Genomic DNA, 13785 nt, shown 5'->3' with positions numbered 1-13785 from the left:
ATCAATATTGGACACCTACTGCCCAGGCAGCACACCAATGTTGGACCTACATTGGGCCAACAATGGCAAACGCTGGCTCCGGAGGTTGGTCCAACATTGGTATTCTGGCCGAGCGCAACTTCTTCCAATGTTGGCCCAGCCATTGGCACCAACGTTGGTCCATCGTTCAACCAATGTTCCAGCCATCATTGGCACCAACGTTGGCCCATCGTTCAACCAACCTTCCAGCCGTTACTGGCGCCAACGTTGGGTCATCGTTCAAACAATGATCCAGCCATCATTGGCACCTTTTTTAGGCCATCGTTAAACCAATATTTCAGCCATCGTTGGCATCCACACTATGTCATTGGCTATGCCAATTTTGGCTTTCACACTAATTCAATGGCTATGCCATCATTGGTATACAAGTTCAATCATTGAATAGGCCGTTATCGGCAGTCAAGCTGATTCATTGGCATGTCCCAGTGTTAATGCCATCTTTAATGCTGGCTATGCAATGATGGCAATGTGTTTAAATCCTGGTTATTCCAACATTGGGTTTTAAGAACCCCTGGCCTGTTTCTTAAGGTGTATCCACACGACGGACCAAATTGCTGTTTTGGTCCGCGGGCCGCGCATCACGTGATCTTACGTCACCGCTTTTCGAGGTCCGCCGGCGGTCCGCGGCCCGCGCTTGTGAGAAATGCCAAGCGCTTTTCTCGCCCGGACCTTGGCGGCGGACCGCGGCGTTTTTAGCATAATTGAAGTGCTAAGTCTGGCAACAAGCTGACTTTTGTTTGGATTGGAATCCAAATCCAACGTCGTCTTCTTTTGGCGCCAACTGTTCAAGACGAAGAAGACGAAGCCAACTGTTCAAGACGAAGCCGGATTGGACGAAGTGCAAACCCATCTCAATAGGGTCGGCCTCACTGCATCCCCGGAGAAAACGACCTATGTGGTCGTCGCATCCCGTAAACAAAGAAAAGCTGGCATCGCCAGTCAGATGTACTTAACGCTAGCAGGCAACAGAATCCAACCATCTACCTCGATCAGAATACTCGGAATGTACATCGATGAAGACGGCTCGTGCAGAACCTGGATGACCAAAATCAGCCAGCAATGCAAGGCAATCATCCATGTCATCAGAAGGATATGCAGCTCCAGAGGCGGAGCGAACGAAGGAATTGCACGTCAGATGGTGAAGGCACTCATCGTATCAAAAGTCTGCTACTGCGCTTCGTATTACAACATCTCAAAAAGCCAGTGGAAAAAACTGGAAACCATCAACAGACAAGCTGCACGGGTAATTACCGGCTTACCTCGATTCACACCAATAGGGACACTAATGGAACATGCCCAGCTCAACAACTTACAAGAAACTGTAATGGTACGATCTGCCGCCCACCGTGAACGACTGCAACACTCACGACCCGGCAGAACCATTCTCAGTCTGATTAAAGCACTTAAACTCCCGCTTCCCGACTTCCCAGAAAACGACCCTCCTTGGTTAGACTACATCGACCTCGTAGAAGGCAAGCCCATCCCGAAGAACGCGAGCTTGAGACATCCAGATCGTCAGAAATCGCAAGCCAGTAGCCACAACAAACGAATACAGACCTGGGAAAGCTCGGCGGAGAAGCTAGCCGTCTACACAGACGCGGCTTTCGCGACACTCCCAGACCAACTTGCTACGGTCGCAGTGGCAATACCAGGAAAAGGAATTATATCTTCCAAACAATTACCAAACAGCACCTCCGTCAAGGGTGGCGAACTCGGAGCGATTCAATATGCGATTGAAACAGTCCTCAACGACACAACCATTAGACCAAAAGAGCTCCACGTTTTTACGGACTCGGTAGCCTCGCTCACCGAGTGCAGAAATAGGAACAGCCCCTGCAAGAGAGCAAAATCCATAAAAAAGATGGCCCTCCAACTTTCTCTGCAAGGTACAAAAGTCCAGCTGTCCTGGGCGCCCGCCCACGCAGGCATAGCTGGCAATGAGCAGGCCCACTCTGCAGCTCGCGCGCTAATAGTTACACTCCGCGAGACGCAGAAGCCGCCCTGCCACCTCCATGATTACGGCTACGCATCTTCCTCACCCGAAGATGACGAAGACGAAGACGACTATGACCCCGACGAAGCTAAACAGCAGATAAAACTTTCGTCCCGTACTGCGCTGAAGGAGCACCTTCCACCCATCTCCGACCCACTGCCGCGAGGCTTTGGGCGGAGAACGAGGGTGCTCTTAACTCGCATTAGAACCAATACCGCCTGCACGCCGAACAGAAGAGCAGCGTGGGAAAAGGCGCGCACACCACCGACATGCTGCTACTGCAAGGACCCCCAACATGCGGTCGACCTAGTTCACCTGTTATGGGGCTGCAAAGGCCTTGAGGCCACAAGGAAGAAGCACTTAGAGGACGGGGTGACATCCATGGAGGACTGGGTCTTTCCCCCAGGCCCTCCAGATAAGCAATATCAAACTCTACGCACGCTTCTGGATTATATCCACGAAGCTGGCATAGAAGTACATATATAATTCCCTTCCCCCACACCGCGAGTCCAGGCCGCGATGCCATTGACTCATTCCTCTCCCCCTCCCCCTTAAAGCGGTTCAAATAAACGTTTTATACTACTACTACTACTTTACTTCATCGCGCTCGTGGAGCAATTCCCCGCTCTGTGGGACAATGATGCATGCCCTTTTCGGATCACTTAAGTCCTCCTCGTCCTCAATAGTCAACGCCAGGGCCACCGCGGCCACAAGTCGCTTTCGTTCAACCTCCATCTTGGCTCCTTACAAATAGCCTCAAAGCAGCTCGCTGCATGCATTTGGTGGAGCTTTGAGGTCGAGGGTTAGACCGGCCCGTTCACACTGTCGTCTGCTCTTTTGGTCCGCCGTGTGGATGCCCATTGCAGCCGGGCGGCCCGCGGGCCGCCCATCACGTGATCAATCGGTCCGCGGCCCGGTCCGTCGTGTGGATACACCTTTATTAGCAACCCACTGCAAGAAAAACATTCTGGGCACAAATGGCAAGGTCCTCCTATGCTTTGTCTGTGCACTATTTTATCTGGCGAGCAAATGACTAATTCAAGATCAATTAATACTTTTTTCGGAACTTTTATTGAAAGGGGCTAGGGAGGAGGCTCAGCGGGGAGCCTATGCCTGGTCCTGGGGAAGGTCCTGGGGCTGGGAAGCTATTACAGCTTCCGAACGCCTCTTCCTGCAGCCTCCCCTGTCGCAAGACCCTGGCAGCCACTTCAGCACCATTTTTAAGCTGCCGATTCTTCAATTGTTAGCTTCGCACTGATGGCATCTACGAAAAGATCCAAAGGTCAAAGATCAACGCTTTCAAACCCACATTGGTCTTAGTAAAGCACACTCCCAAGCAGCACTTCAACAACTGTAAAGGTTTGAGTGTCCCCTAAAAAGTCCCTCGCTCACGACTTTTCAGTCCTTGCGGCGTTGCACCCGTGGTAGCCGATGATCAGGGGTCTACGACGTCAGGGCCGAGGTCCGGAGGTACTGACGAGGCAGTTGACCGATGGCCGAAGGCTTGAATCAGGCCCCGTACGCCGGTGGCAGCCTATGACCAGGTGTCCGCCAATGTCTGGGCCGAAGGACGTAGCGACGAGGCAGTTGGGCGTTGGCCGAAGGCTTGAGTCAGGCCCAGAACATCTGTGGCACGGAGTGGCAGCGGGTGTTCAACTGCGCCACGCATGCAGTCTTGTCTACCTCCGGAAGGTTGGCGCCCGGACTGCGTGAGAAGTGGGTTGTGGGTCGGGCCTTTTGACGTCTGGTCACGCCGACGGAGGTCCGGCCTGGTCGCGTCTGCACCGTCCTTTGTCAACCGCCCGAATCCCCTCTCGCGCTCCTCGCATGCCCCCACCTCGTCGTCTTCTTTCTCGTCCTCTTCGGCTGGTCGCGGGATCGCTCATCACACCAGACTAAGCCAATCAAGGGGGGGATCGGTGGCCGAGTGGGTTAAAGCGCACACCCAGATCGACGCGCGTGGAGCGAAAGCTCGCGCTGCAGAACCCAGGGATCCTGGGTTCGAGCCCCACCCCTCACCGTTTCGATCTGGATGAGCATCGTACGGGCGTGCGGTCGTGTATCAGTACTGCGTGGTGCACGTTAAAGACCCCTGGCTAGCGGTTGTACCGCACTGGCTAAATTGCTCATCTACAGTGGGTAACAATGTCGCCATGTTCTGGCAGACTGAACTCCTGCTGTATAAACAACTAACGACTAATTTGTTTGTTTTTAAGCCAATCAATTACCAACGTTGGTAGGCCACTGGCTAAGACAGGCAATTGGTGGCCAGCTTAAACCAATCGATTGCCAACTTTGGTAACCCTTTGGCTCTATTACAGCTTATATTTCTGAGGGCGTTGTCACTACCGTAGTCAGTACTGCAGAATTGCCGTATTTTGTACGCACTTTGAAGTCATTTTTGGGCAAGCAGGCATAATGCTCAGCTTCTTCTGTTATATGTTGCGTGATAACCTTTCTTTGCAGATTGAAATGCGCATCAGCTTTATGTCACCTCCTACCTCAAACATAGGGTGTTCAAGATGTTAATTCAACGCAATTTTTTATTCACGAAGACATGTCATTGCTTAATCAGTCGCCGGATATTTGTTTGAGGTTTTATTTTTTTGCTAAAATTATTAGGGCTTTTTATTTATTTTTTTAATTTTGTCCGGTTCAGTCTGAATTATAGGCCGCGTTTTGCGGCTCAGCAAAGCGGGTTGCCTTGAGATTTTCAAGATCACATACAGCTGACAATACACCCGTGTCCTAGGTTGGGGAGGCGGGTGGAAATTTTGGGGTTGAACCCTGCCTCCCCTCCCCCCCCCCCCCCCCCTCTTTGGAAGGGTTTCCCGGCTGCGTCGCTAAATGGGCATAAGAGAAGAGGCACTATGCTTTTTGCCGTATAGACATATACACAAATCGAAGGAAGCGTGCATTTTGTATTTCGTGTGGAATTTACTAAGCATAACTCTCAGTTTTGGGAAGACGCGTGTTAGTTATAGTCGGTGACAGGTGGTAGAAGCTCCTCCCATCTTTTTCCATATTTGTAGATCGAAAGATCAGGAGGAGTCGACCTCCTCCTTAGCGTTTATTTTTAACCTGTCACCGAACACGGTTTTTTTCTGCGTGGACGTTCAAACTTGCTACAGCTCGCAATGCATACAGCGTTCTAATTCAGTTGCTAACTTGCTCTGCGTGTGAAAACAGAAGAATCGTTCCCCCCGGAGGCATAGCTAGAGATTGTTCTCAGCGTGCGCAATCAGCACATTAAAAGAACAGCCAATTATATATAACATTGGTAAGCCACTGGCTAAGACAGGCCAATGTTGCCCAGCCTAAGTCAATCAATTACCAATGTCGGTAATTGATTGGCTTAAGCTGGCCAACATTGGCCTGCCTTAGCCAATCGATTAGCAATGATGGCAACTCATTGGCTAACATAGACCAATGTTGGCCAGCCTAAGCCAATTAATTACCAATGTTCGTAACCAATTGGCTAAGACAGGCCAATGTTGGCCAACCTAAGCCACCCGATTGCCAACGTTGCTAAGCCGTTGGCTGAGGTTGGCCAATGTCGGCCAGTCTAAACCAATCGATTGCCAACGTTGGTAAGCCATTGCCTGATGTAGGCCAATGTTGGCCAGCCTAAGCCAATTGATTACCAATGTTGGTGAGCCGTTGGTCAAGTCAGGCCAACGTTGGCCATTATATTCCAGTGTACCACCAACATTGGTCCTACGATGGCCACAGTGGCCCAATATTGGACCATTGTTTGTCAATTAAATAACAATGTTGGCCCGACGTCGTGTGCTGTCTGGGTGGATAATACTGGAAATATTTTCTAGCAATAACAATATTGTCCCAATATTTACTAATTTTGGCACATACTGGATAATACTGGACAGCTATACCAAAACTATCCCAATATTTTACTAGTATTGAGCCCATACAAAAAAATATGTCGGTAACATAATAATAATAATAAAAATAGCTTTATTTACCATGTATAAGCGGGGGGGGGGGGGGGTTGAAAAAAAAACTATCCAAGCGGCACTGGTGCTTACCCCCCTCAAGTATAAAACAGTATCGAGAAATAAATTTAAAAAGAACACAAGCATTGTCCAGCTATTCCCAGATCGTCTCGACATTTAGCATTATTGGGCACATACTGTGTAATATTGGATAGCTATATCAAGATTATCGCAATATTTATCTATATTGGACACTTACTGGGTAATATTAGAAATATTGTCATCACTTGTCACGAATGACAAGTGATGAGGCGACGAAAACTCAAGTAAACCAAACGTTTAATGGGGCAAACTTGCACCCAAAAAACAAAATAGAAAAAAGGCTAGCGTCGCAAGAGTCGATGGCGGCGAAACATCAGGATCAAACGCTGAAGCGAGACTGACTCTGGGTCGCCACGCGGATCCCCTTTTGTACATACGTGCGCTTCTGGAGCAGTCGGCGTAGAAGATTCGGCGCGTAGAACATATTGACCTCAAACATACAAGAGAGTCTTCGAATTTACCAGAACACTAAATTGCAATAAATAAATAAAAGACGCGTTGCTCCCAGGGATCGAAACACAGGTACTTCGCGTGGGAAGCAAGCACGATAACCGTTAGGCCACGGCCGTGCTGCCTACTTGGCCAGCTACGCGCGCGGCATTACTGCCCCTTTTAAAAAGTTCATCGCCCCGATGCAACTTTAAACAAAACAAAAAGCAAATAAAAAGAACGGCAAACTAAAGATTCGTTTAGAACGCATAAGGTCCACAGGCTTATCGAGCGTAGCACGGCTTCAGGCGCACGCCGTGGACGACTTCAGGCCGTGGTGGGCGGCGTGATGATGTTCTAGTTCCGTCGGGCATCACCTCGTAGTTCAGATACCCAAGTCGACGAAGTACCTCGTAGGGTTCGAAATACCGTTTCAGGAGTTTATCGCTGAGACCACGGCGGCGCATCAGTGTCCGGACCCACACCCTGTCTCCGGGCTGGAAGTGGACGTCCCGACGACGAAGGTTGTAGCGGCCAGTGTCGACACGTTGTTGGGCTGTAATCCAGAGTCTGGCGAGCTAACGGACTTCTGCCCGTTGGGCAACCACCTGGGCGTCGTCGCTTCCGTCGACAGCCAGTTCGTGAGGTAACATCGCGTCCAGAATTGTCGTTAATTTGCAACCATGAACCAGTTGAAAGGGTGTCACCCGGTGGTCTTTTGCATGGCCGTGCTTTAGGCAAATGTGACGTACGGCAACACCTTGTCCCATGTCTCGTGCTCCACGACGACGTACGTACATTAAGATTATGTCTTTCTGTCAGCCTGTTGGTCTGTGGGTGGTACGCCGTGGTGCGACAATGGCTGGTGTGGCTGAGACGAAGGATTTCGTGCGTCAGCTGGGCCATGAACGATGATCCACGGTCTGAGATCAGAACTTAGAGAGCGCGTTGCCTTAGGACGGTGGACTCAGTAAAAAACTTGGCGACTTCCATAGCAGTCCATGAAGGAAGGGCTTACGTTTCGGCATACCGCGTGAGATAATCTGTGGCGACGACTATCCAGCGGTTTCCTGACGTTGACGGGGGAAAAGGGCCAAGTAGATCCATTCCGATCTGCTGGAAGGGTGCAGTTGGCGGAGGAATTGGCTGCAGGAGGGCCTCGTCGGAGGTTTCTTGCGTCGCTAGCACTCGTGGCATGATTGTGTGTATATAGGTGTACGGTTTTGGGGAGCTTGGGTCAGTAATACTTTTCACGGAATACGGGCCAGCGTCCGGCTGTAACCGAGGTGTCCGGACGTCGGATCGTCGTGGCAGGCTTGAAATATCTCCTCTCGAAGGTTGGTCGGGATTACCAGAAGCCACGTTGAGTTGTTGTCCCCAAAGTTCTCTTTGTAGAGTACACCTTGTCGGATGGCGAAGGTCGGCACGGCTTGTGAGAAAACAGGTAGCATGGCACTCCCGCGCCCTTCCAGGTGCTCTATTAGTGTGCGCAGCTCAGAATCGTCTCGTTGACGTTGTGCCATGTCGTCGGTGTTCATTGCACCTAGGAAGCACTCGTCGTCATCGTCCACGCTGCTGCCGGAAGGTGTTTCAACGGGGGCTCTGGACAGGCAGTCGGCGTCGCTGTGCTTGCGGCTTGACTTGTAGACCACAGTCAAGTTGAACTCTTGTAGCTGAAGACTCCATCGAGCGAGGCGTCCTGGCGGGTCCTTGAGGTTCGCAAGCCAGCAGAGCGATTGGTGGTCCGTGATTACACGGAACGGGCTCCCGTAGAACTACGGACGAAACTCCGTGATTGCCCGGACGACCGCAAGGCATTTTTTCTCAGTCGTGTAACAATTTTTCTCCGCCTTGGACAGTGTCCGACTTTCATAGGCGATAACTTGCTCGGTGCCTTGTTGCATTTGAACCAGTACTGCGCCAAGTCCAGCGTTACTTGCGTCCGTGTGAAACTCTTTTTCCGCATCCTGATCGAAATGTCCAAGAACAGGAGGAGTCTAGAGACGTCCCTTTAGCTCGTCCAATGCCTGCTGCCGCTCGTCGGCCCATTCGAACTTCTCAAAGTCCTTCGTGAAGATTGTGAGGGGCGGAAATCCTCGCAAAATCTCGAATGAAACGCCGATAGTAGGCAGATAGTGCAAGAAACCTTCGCACGGCCACCTTGTCTGTCGTCGCTGGAAACGCTGCCACGGCGCAAGTCTTCTCGGGTTCTGGGCGAACGCCTTCGTTAATAATTACGTAACCTAGGAACTTCAGGTCGTCACAGGCGAACCGACACTTTGACGGCTTGAGGGTGGGTCTGGCGGTCCGTATGGATTGGAGAAAAGCGCCGGAAAACACCATGACGTTGTCGAGGTAGACGAGACAGCTCTGCCGCTTCAGTCCTGCCAGTACGGTGTCCATGACGCGTTGGAAGTTGCTGGCGCCGTGCACAGTCCGAAGGGCATCACCTTGAACTCGTACAGTCCATCCGGCGTGACGAAAGCTGTCTTCTTTCGGTCCCGTTCATTGACTTCGATTTGCCAGTAGCCGCTTTTCACGTCCCTCGATGAAAAGTATTGAGAGCGGCGCAGGCGGTCTAACGTGTCGTCGATGCGGGGGAGTGGATAGACGGCTTTCTCCGTCACCACGTTCAGCTGCCGGTAGTCCACGCAGAACCTAAGCGTTCCGTCTTTCTTCTTACCCAGAACGATTGGAGAGGCCCACGGACTGCTTGAGGGCTGGATTATGTCGTCGTTCAGCATCTCTTGAACTTGCTCCTTGATCACCTCCCTTTTTTTAACGGAGACTTTGTATGGCGATCGATGCAGAGGACGCGCGTCGTCCTCGGTAATGATGCGGTGCCTCGCAACGGCGGTTTGGCGCAGCTCGACGACCTCGCAAAGCAGTCGCGGTATTCGGCGAGGAGGTTGATCAGCTGCCGTCGTTTCGGGCCCAGAAGCTTAGGGTCGATGTCGAGCTGCGCTGGAGACGTACTGTATTGCTGATGTAGCGAGGATTCGTCAGTAATGTCGGCGATTTCGGCGGAGTTTCCGAGTTCCTCAACGTGGCCAACGGCTGCATTTTTCGTGAGGTGTTGCGTTTCATTTCGGAAGTTCGGCACAAGGGCCACAATGCGGCCACCCTGAAATTCAGCTACTCTTCTTGCGACGCCTATTGCTTTTCCTAGAAGCAACTGGAAGCTTCCCTCGGGCAGAACTTCGCCGCAGAAAGCTTCGGTGATCCCGACGGGCACAAAAACACTCAACCGCGGCGGTAAGTTCATGTGGTTTGCGAGGACTCGGACCGCGGATGACGTCGCTTCGGGTTCCTCCGGTGGTGAAACAAGTTTTCGTAGCGTCAAGCGGCTTGCTGCGAGGTCGATGAGGGGCGCCATACTGGCAGAGAAAGTCCATTCCGAGGATAACGTTCCCTCGCACAGTCTTGCAGAACGACGAACTTCACAGGGCACGTCTCACCGTGGATCTCGACGCGAGCAGTGCATCTCCCAACTGGTGTAATGAGGTTCCCAAGGGCGGTTCGTATTTGAGGGCCTTCCCACGGCGTTGTTACTTATATTTCCCCAATATTCCCAATATTTGGCACATACTGGAAAATATTGGACAGGTACCTACGTTGTTCCCATGTTCACCAATATTTGGCACATGCCGGATAATATTGGGCAACTATACCAGACTTCTACCAATATTTGGCACATACTGGATAATATTGGTAATATTGTCCAGCTATACCAAGATTGTCCCTATATTTACCGATATTGCGCACACGCTAGATAATAGACAGCTATACCAAGGTATTCCCAATACTGGCCAATTGAAGCAAGATTTCCCCAACATTCACATATATTGGGTGTCTATTGGGAAGCTGGCCTAACTTGGGCCATGTTACCCAATTTTACCGCAATACTGGCCTAATGGTTTGTGCTTCCTGGGAAATAGACAAGAGTATATTCACCTGAACAAATTATGCCTTGTAGACGTGTTATTAGAAAAGCGCTCACTCCTGCCCAATTCAACGTGAATCTCGCATGTCGTTTTGATTGACCACCTGCTTCGCTTTTCGCTTCGCGTCGCTATACATTTTTTTTCTAGCTGCACCAAATTAAAAAAAAAAACACAAAAAACATGAGATAGAGTAATTTGAGCCCTGGGAAAGTGTTACTGGCCATGGCCGCCTCTAGAAAAAAGGTGAAATTATGTAATTAGTTAGCTAAACCTTTTTAATGTTTTTCCTTGATGCCACATAATGTATTTAGATTATTGAAGATCCACCACAGTATGGTCTAGCCGTGTCGTCAAATTTGGACAAAACAATTCCTAGTAAGCGCTACGGGGTCGATAAAAGTCACTTTGGCAAATGGCGTCAAACCGAAACTAAACAGGAAAGAGCCCCGGTAAAGTTGTCGCTCCGCCCTTCCGGGCATGCCATTCGTCATTATTCGCGGCCGGCTCGCCTAAGCAGCCGGCCGCGATAATGACGAGTCGCATGCCCGGAAGGGCAGAACGATAACGTTCTCTTTCCTGTTTAGCTTCGGTTTGATGCCATTTACCAAAGTGACATTTCTTGACCGCGTAGCACCTACTAGACCATACGGTGGTCGGTCTTCAATCCTCTAAATGCATTATGTAGCCTCAAGTGAAAAATTAAAAAAGTTAATGAAAATATTTTAGTTAATTAGCTAACTAATTACCTAATTTCACCTTTTTTCTAGAGGCCGCCATGGCCACTAACACTTCCCCAGGGCTCAAATTACTCTATCTCACGTTCTCTCCTTTTAAAAATTTAGTGCAAATAAAAAAAAAAAAACCTGTATATGTCAAATTGTGTCTTTTAGATTTGCTTTTGGTTTTAAGTCTTTGAGTGCTAAACTGTGTCTTAATCAGCAGCTTTTTTTTTACGAACTAATAGCTTTTACTAGGTTGAAGATTTGTATTTAGCTTTTTTTCACCGAAGAGAGAATTTAGCATAATATATAGTTTCATATCCTTTAATCCAGTGTAGGGAAATACTTTAGCACTTTGTACTTAAAGTGCTACTTTAAGTGGGTTTAGAAAAACTTGTACTTGATATGCATTCTTTGGCCATGCAAGTATTTTCTCGTACTTGGAAACGTGCAACTCCCAACTTCAAAGTACATTTCCCAAATTCGGTCTCGGTGAAATTAAGCTCCTTCAAGAACCACGCCCTCGCGTCCTTAGTTTTTCCAGTGCTATGCACAACCTCTGAAGTAGAGTAATGTTCACCAACCTTTAACAAAGAGATGGCGTATAGTCATGTGAAATCGAATATCGTCTTTCGAGACGTCATCCGGTCATTTTTCTCAGTGAAGTGATCGCGGCTATAAGACCGATACAAATAAGTGTTTTAAAAGTTTATTGTGTTAAATAGTTTGTAACTAAGAGTAGAACAACAACTATGGAGCTACTTGACTGTATCCTAAATTCGCCGCCATTTCCTAAGATAACTGATTGACCTATACTACTTCTGGGGCAACACATATCAGTTAAAAAAAGGCTGTATAGGGGATGGGACGGACATCATAAATTTTGTGTTAAAAAGTACTTGTACTTTGAAGTATATTTTATTTGTAGTACTTTACAGCAAGTAAATTGTGCCCGTTGTACTTACAACTTTACTTGAAGTGCGCAACCTCTCATTTACTCGGCACTTTATTTCAAGTGCTCTTCAGATTACCTTACCCATCAGTGATTTATTCATGCTGTTGTGTTTATACTGATGTTTTTCTGTTTGGTTTTATTGTCTGCCGAATTACTTTGTTGTTTTGGGGGATCCGCGGAATTGATATCAAACTTAAACTTATATAAATGATTGTGATGGTCACAACTCTTAACATCACAACTCTTAATAACTTCATAACTCTTAGATTACACAATCTAAGAGTTATGAAAACTCTTAGATTGTGTAAGATTGTTTAGTGTTTTTTGCTTGTTTTATTTTTTTTACACGGTTATGTGATATTATTTCGTTGGTTGCCTATCCTCGCACACGAGCACGAAAATGGTTTCGCGAATGTAGATTTATTACATGAAGTTTGAAAAGAACTTTCTTTTCAAAACCATGATCAACTTTTTTAATCAAAATAATATTAAGAAGAAGAATGTTTTTTGCAGTGATTATATTATTATAATTATTATTATTAATATATTATTATATTTGCATCTTGAGTAGAAAAGGTAGACATCGTTACAGTTTTGCAGTGAACCACCATTTTAGTATAGTATCTTGACCCCTGCAGAACGTACTTCAATACATGCTTTGCGATTTTTCTTTTTTTTTTGTTTTCTTTTCGAATACACTGCCGTACTAGAGATTAAGAATTGATATTCAGCGTCTAGTCTGCTTGGCATTTTGATGTATTTATTTTGAAACAGTGTTCTTGTCTCCTGCCCAACTACGCTTAGCTTTATACCTGTTCTGCACCTCTATTCTTTCCACTCGCAGGTTCCTCGAGTCTGTCACCAACTTGGCGAAAACACGTAACGTGCCCAGGAGAGGACAGACCACGACCGAGAAGGCCGCCAAGTTTTACCAGGCTTGTATAAACACCACAGAGAGCGGCAAAGACCAGACGAAGTCGCTCAAACGATCCTTTCAGAGATGTGGAGTCTGTTGGCCGATTGAGGATCCAAGCTCCGACGTGCTCGATATAATTTTTTGCGTCTCGGCGGGGTGGCTGTCACCTCCTCTTCTTTTTGTCAAGAGAGTGGGCGAAACAGCGTTCCTCATCGAACCTTCTCCACATTACATGGAAACCTTAAGGAGAAGAGACGCTCTACTGAAAGTAGGCAAGTACGCGGAATATTACCGCATTATGTGCGACAACTTCATCGATACAAAGCAGGCATGTCTAAGTTACTCGAACTTGGCTAAGATTGAGGAAATTATTGTTAACCCTCTTCGAAACGCTCTGAACCTTAACGAAAGAGGTACACTCAAGAACTTGAACTTGGGTCGTGTTGGTGCTCTCACTGAACCGCGCTTTCCTACCCCAAGATGGGAACGTGCCGTTACAAAGCAATACAACATGTCTTCGCTCACGTCTTTAAAGTTCACTATCAGGAACATTCCTTTTTTTCGCACCTTCTTTAACCTGACAAAAAAACTGGGCGAAACCAAGATGGCGTACTACGTTGGCTGGACCATGACCCAAAGATTGGTTTTACTACTCAACAACGGTGCCATCTACGACCTCTACCACTTGACTTCTGAAGGAGCCGATCAATGGCATCAGCAGTTCTGCGTCGACAT

This window comes from Ixodes scapularis, unplaced genomic scaffold, assembly GCF_016920785.2.
Source record: "Ixodes scapularis isolate PalLabHiFi unplaced genomic scaffold, ASM1692078v2 PGA_scaffold2__306_contigs__length_199485367, whole genome shotgun sequence".
Taxonomy (NCBI): Eukaryota; Metazoa; Arthropoda; class Arachnida; order Ixodida; family Ixodidae; genus Ixodes; species Ixodes scapularis.
This window is presented reverse-complemented; position numbering follows the sequence as displayed.